Here is a 5992-nt window from a genome sequence, read left to right on the forward strand (position 1 = left end):
AACTCAAGCTAACTAAAGCTAGTTCAAGCTAACTCAAGCTAGCTAAAGCTAACTCAAGCTAACTCAAGCTAACTCAAAGCTAGCTCAAGCTAACTCAAGCTAGTTCAAGCTAACTCAAGCTAGCTAAAGCTAACTCAAGCTAACTCAAGCTAACTCAAGCTAACTCAAGCTAGCTAAAGCTAACTCAAGCTAACTCAAGCTAACCCGAGCTAACTCAAGCTAGCTCAAGCTAACCCAAGCTAGCTAAAGCTAACTCAAGCTAACTCAAGCTAATTCAAGCTAACTCAAGCTAACTCAAGCTAACTCAAGCTAACTCAAGCTAGCTAAAGCTAACTCAAGCTAACTCAAGCTAACTCAAGCTAACCCGAGCTAACTCAAGCTAACTCAAGGTAGCTAAAGCTAGTTCAAGCTAACTCAAGCTAGCTAAAGCTAAGACAAGCTAACTCAAGCTAACTCAAGCTAACTCAAGCTAACTCAAGCTAACTCAAGCTAGTTCAAGCTAACTTAATGAAGTTAACCCAAGCTAACTTGGGTTAATGAAGTCAAACTCAAGCTAACCCGAGCTAACTCAAGCTAACTCAAGCTAATTCAAGCTAACTCAAGCTAACTCAAGCTAATTCAAGCTAACTCAAGCTAATTCAAGCTAACTCAAGCTAGCTAAAGCTAACTCAAGCTAACTCAAGCTAACTCAAGCTAGCTCAAGCTAACTCAAGCTAACTCAAGCTAACTCAAGCTAACCCGAGCTAACTCAAGCTAACTCAAGGTAGCTAAAGCTAGTTCAAGCTAGCTCAAGCTAGCTAAAGCTAAGACAAGCTAACTCAAGCTAACTCAAGCTAACTCAAGCTAGTTCAAGCTAACTCAAGCTAGCTAAAGCTAACTCAAGCTAACTCAAGCTAACTCAAGCTAGCTCAAGCTAACTCAAGCTAGTTCAAGCTAACTCAAGCTAGCTAAAGCTAACTCAAGCTAACTCAAGCTAACTCAAGCTAGCTCAAGCTAACTCAAGCTAGTTCAAGCTAACTCAAGCTAGCTAAAGCTAACTCAAGCTAACTCAAGCTAACTCAAGCTAACTCAAGCTAGCTAAAGCTAACTCAAGCTAACTCAAGCTAACCCGAGCTAACTCAAGCTAGCTCAAGCTAACCCAAGCTAGCTAAAGCTAACTCAAGCTAACTCAAGCTAATTCAAGCTAACTCAAGCTAACTCAAGCTAACTCAAGCTAACTCAAGCTAGCTAAAGCTAACTCAAGCTAACTCAAGCTAACTCAAGCTAACCCGAGCTAACTCAAGCTAACTCAAGGTAGCTAAAGCTAGTTCAAGCTAACTCAAGCTAGCTAAAGCTAAGACAAGCTAACTCAAGCTAACTCAAGCTAACTCAAGCTAACTCAAGCTAACTCAAGCTAGTTCAAGCTAACTCAAGCTAACTCAAGCTAACTCAAGCTAGCTAAAGCTAACTCAAGCTAACTCAAGCTAACTCAAGCTAACCCGAGCTAACTCAAGCTAACTCAAGGTAGCTAAAGCTAGTTCAAGCTAGCTCAAGCTAGCTAAAGCTAAGACAAGCTAACTCAAGCTAACTCAAGCTAACTCAAGCTAGTTCAAGCTAACTCAAGCTAGCTAAAGCTAACTCAAGCTAACTCAAGCTAACTCAAGCTAGCTCAAGCTAACTCAAGCTAGTTCAAGCTAACTCAAGCTAGCTAAAGCTAACTCAAGCTAACTCAAGCTAACTCAAGCTAACTCAAGCTAGCTAAAGCTAACTCAAGCTAACTCAAGCTAACCCGAGCTAACTCAAGCTAGCTCAAGCTAACCCAAGCTAGCTAAAGCTAACTCAAGCTAACTCAAGCTAATTCAAGCTAACTCAAGCTAACTCAAGCTAACTCAAGCTAACTCAAGCTAGCTAAAGCTAACTCAAGCTAACTCAAGCTAACTCAAGCTAACCCGAGCTAACTCAAGCTAACTCAAGGTAGCTAAAGCTAGTTCAAGCTAACTCAAGCTAGCTAAAGCTAAGACAAGCTAACTCAAGCTAACTCAAGCTAACTCAAGCTAACTCAAGCTAACTCAAGCTAACTCAAGCTAGTTCAAGCTAACTCAAGCTAACTCAAGCTAACTCAAGCTAGCTAAAGCTAACTCAAGCTAACTCAAGCTAACTCAAGCTAACCCGAGCTAACTCAAGCTAACTCAAGGTAGCTAAAGCTAGTTCAAGCTAACTCAAGCTAGCTAAAGCTAAGACAAGCTAACTCAAGCTAACTCAAGCTAACTCAAGCTAACTCAAGCTAACTAAAGCTAGTTCAAGCTAACTCAAGCTAGCTAAAGCTAACTCAAGCTAACTCAAGCTAACTCAAGCTAGCTCAAGCTAACTCAAGCTAGTTCAAGCTAACTCAAGCTAGCTAAAGCTAACTCAAGCTAACTCAAGCTAACTCAAGCTAACTCAAGCTAGCTAAAGCTAACCCGAGCTAACTCAAGCTAGCTCAAGCTAACCCAAGCTAGCTAAAGCTAACTCAAGCTAACTCAAGCTAATTCAAGCTAACTCAAGCTAACTCAAGCTAACTCAAGCTAACTCAAGCTAGCTAAAGCTAACTCAAGCTAACTCAAGCTAACTCAAGCTAACCCGAGCTAACTCAAGCTAACTCAAGGTAGCTAAAGCTAGTTCAAGCTAACTCAAGCTAGCTAAAGCTAAGACAAGCTAACTCAAGCTAACTCAAGCTAACTCAAGCTAACTCAAGCTAACTCAAGCTAACTCAAGCTAGTTCAAGCTAACTCAAGCTAACTCAAGCTAACTCAAGCTAGCTAAAGCTAACTCAAGCTAACTCAAGCTAACTCAAGCTAACCCGAGCTAACTCAAGCTAACTCAAGGTAGCTAAAGCTAGTTCAAGCTAACTCAAGCTAGCTAAAGCTAAGACAAGCTAACTCAAGCTAACTCAAGCTAACTCAAGCTAACTCAAGCTAACTCAAGCTAGTTCAAGCTAACTCAAGCTAGCTAAAGCTAACTCAAGCTAACTCAAGCTAACTCAAGCTAGCTCAAGCTAACTCAAGCTAGTTCAAGCTAACTCAAGCTAGCTAAAGCTAACTCAAGCTAACTCAAGCTAACTCAAGCTAACTCAAGCTAGCTAAAGCTAACTCAAGCTAACTCAAGCTAACCCGAGCTAACTCAAGCTAGCTCAAGCTAACCCAAGCTAGCTAAAGCTAACTCAAGCTAACTCAAGCTAATTCAAGCTAACTCAAGCTAACTCAAGCTAACTCAAGCTAACTCAAGCTAGCTAAAGCTAACTCAAGCTAACTCAAGCTAACTCAAGCTAACCCGAGCTAACTCAAGCTAACTCAAGGTAGCTAAAGCTAGTTCAAGCTAACTCAAGCTAGCTAAAGCTAAGACAAGCTAACTCAAGCTAACTCAAGCTAACTCAAGCTAACTCAAGCTAACTCAAGCTAACTCAAGCTAGCTAAAGCTAACTCAAGCTAACTCAAGCTAACTCAAGCTAACCCGAGCTAACTCAAGCTAACTCAAGGTAGCTAAAGCTAGTTCAAGCTAACTCAAGCTAGCTAAAGCTAAGACAAGCTAACTCAAGCTAACTCAAGCTAACTCAAGCTAACTCAAGCTAACTAAAGCTAGTTCAAGCTAACTCAAGCTAGCTAAAGCTAACTCAAGCTAACTCAAGCTAACTCAAGCTAGCTCAAGCTAACTCAAGCTAGTTCAAGCTAACTCAAGCTAGCTAAAGCTAACTCAAGCTAACTCAAGCTAACTCAAGCTAACTCAAGCTAGCTAAAGCTAACTCAAGCTAACTCAAGCTAACCCGAGCTAACTCAAGCTAGCTCAAGCTAACCCAAGCTAGCTAAAGCTAACTCAAGCTAACTCAAGCTAATTCAAGCTAACTCAAGCTAACTCAAGCTAACTCAAGCTAACTCAAGCTAGCTAAAGCTAACTCAAGCTAACTCAAGCTAACTCAAGCTAACCCGAGCTAACTCAAGCTAACTCAAGGTAGCTAAAGCTAGTTCAAGCTAACTCAAGCTAGCTAAAGCTAAGACAAGCTAACTCAAGCTAACTCAAGCTAACTCAAGCTAACTCAAGCTAACTCAAGCTAACTCAAGCTAGTTCAAGCTAACTCAAGCTAACTCAAGCTAACTCAAGCTAGCTAAAGCTAACTCAAGCTAACTCAAGCTAACTCAAGCTAACCCGAGCTAACTCAAGCTAACTCAAGGTAGCTAAAGCTAGTTCAAGCTAGCTCAAGCTAGCTAAAGCTAAGACAAGCTAACTCAAGCTAACTCAAGCTAACTCAAGCTAACTCAAGCTAGTTCAAGCTAACTCAAGCTAGCTAAAGCTAACTCAAGCTAACTCAAGCTAACTCAAGCTAGCTCAAGCTAACTCAAGCTAGTTCAAGCTAACTCAAGCTAGCTAAAGCTAACTCAAGCTAACTCAAGCTAACTCAAGCTAGCTCAAGCTAACTCAAGCTAACTCAAGCTAACTCAAGCTAACCCGAGCTAACTCAAGCTAACTCAAGGTAGCTAAAGCTAGTTCAAGCTAGCTCAAGCTAGCTAAAGCTAAGACAAGCTAACTCAAGCTAACTCAAGCTAACTCAAGCTAACTCAAGCTAGTTCAAGCTAACTCAAGCTAGCTAAAGCTAACTCAAGCTAACTCAAGCTAACTCAAGCTAGCTCAAGCTAACTCAAGCTAGTTCAAGCTAACTCAAGCTAGCTAAAGCTAACTCAAGCTAACTCAAGCTAACTCAAGCTAGCTCAAGCTAACTCAAGCTAGTTCAAGCTAACTCAAGCTAGCTAAAGCTAACTCAAGCTAACTCAAGCTAACTCAAGCTAACTCAAGCTAGCTAAAGCTAACTCAAGCTAACTCAAGCTAACCCGAGCTAACTCAAGCTAGCTCAAGCTAACCCAAGCTAGCTAAAGCTAACTCAAGCTAACTCAAGCTAATTCAAGCTAACTCAAGCTAACTCAAGCTAACTCAAGCTAACTCAAGCTAGCTAAAGCTAACTCAAGCTAACTCAAGCTAACTCAAGCTAACCCGAGCTAACTCAAGCTAACTCAAGGTAGCTAAAGCTAGTTCAAGCTAACTCAAGCTAGCTAAAGCTAAGACAAGCTAACTCAAGCTAACTCAAGCTAACTCAAGCTAACTCAAGCTAACTCAAGCTAGTTCAAGCTAACTCAAGCTAACTCAAGCTAACTCAAGCTAGCTAAAGCTAACTCAAGCTAACTCAAGCTAACTCAAGCTAACCCGAGCTAACTCAAGCTAACTCAAGGTAGCTAAAGCTAGTTCAAGCTAGCTCAAGCTAGCTAAAGCTAAGACAAGCTAACTCAAGCTAACTCAAGCTAACTCAAGCTAGTTCAAGCTAACTCAAGCTAGCTAAAGCTAACTCAAGCTAACTCAAGCTAACTCAAGCTAGCTCAAGCTAACTCAAGCTAGTTCAAGCTAACTCAAGCTAGCTAAAGCTAACTCAAGCTAACTCAAGCTAACTCAAGCTAACTCAAGCTAGCTAAAGCTAACTCAAGCTAACTCAAGCTAACCCGAGCTAACTCAAGCTAGCTCAAGCTAACCCAAGCTAGCTAAAGCTAACTCAAGCTAACTCAAGCTAATTCAAGCTAACTCAAGCTAACTCAAGCTAACTCAAGCTAACTCAAGCTAGCTAAAGCTAACTCAAGCTAACTCAAGCTAACTCAAGCTAACCCGAGCTAACTCAAGCTAACTCAAGGTAGCTAAAGCTAGTTCAAGCTAACTCAAGCTAGCTAAAGCTAAGACAAGCTAACTCAAGCTAACTCAAGCTAACTCAAGCTAACTCAAGCTAACTCAAGCTAACTCAAGCTAGCTAAAGCTAACTCAAGCTAACTCAAGCTAACTCAAGCTAACCCGAGCTAACTCAAGCTAACTCAAGGTAGCTAAAGCTAGTTCAAGCTAACTCAAGCTAGCTAAAGCTAAGACAAGCTAACTCAAGCTAACTCAAGCTAACTCAAGCTAACTCAAGCTAACTAAAGCTAGTTCAAGCTAACTCAAGCTAGCTAAA

The sequence above is a fragment of the Convolutriloba macropyga genome, unplaced genomic scaffold (genome assembly GCF_964194025.1).
Source record: "Convolutriloba macropyga unplaced genomic scaffold, txConMacr16.3 SCAFFOLD_4230, whole genome shotgun sequence".
NCBI lineage: Eukaryota > Metazoa > Xenacoelomorpha > Acoela > Convolutidae > Convolutriloba > Convolutriloba macropyga.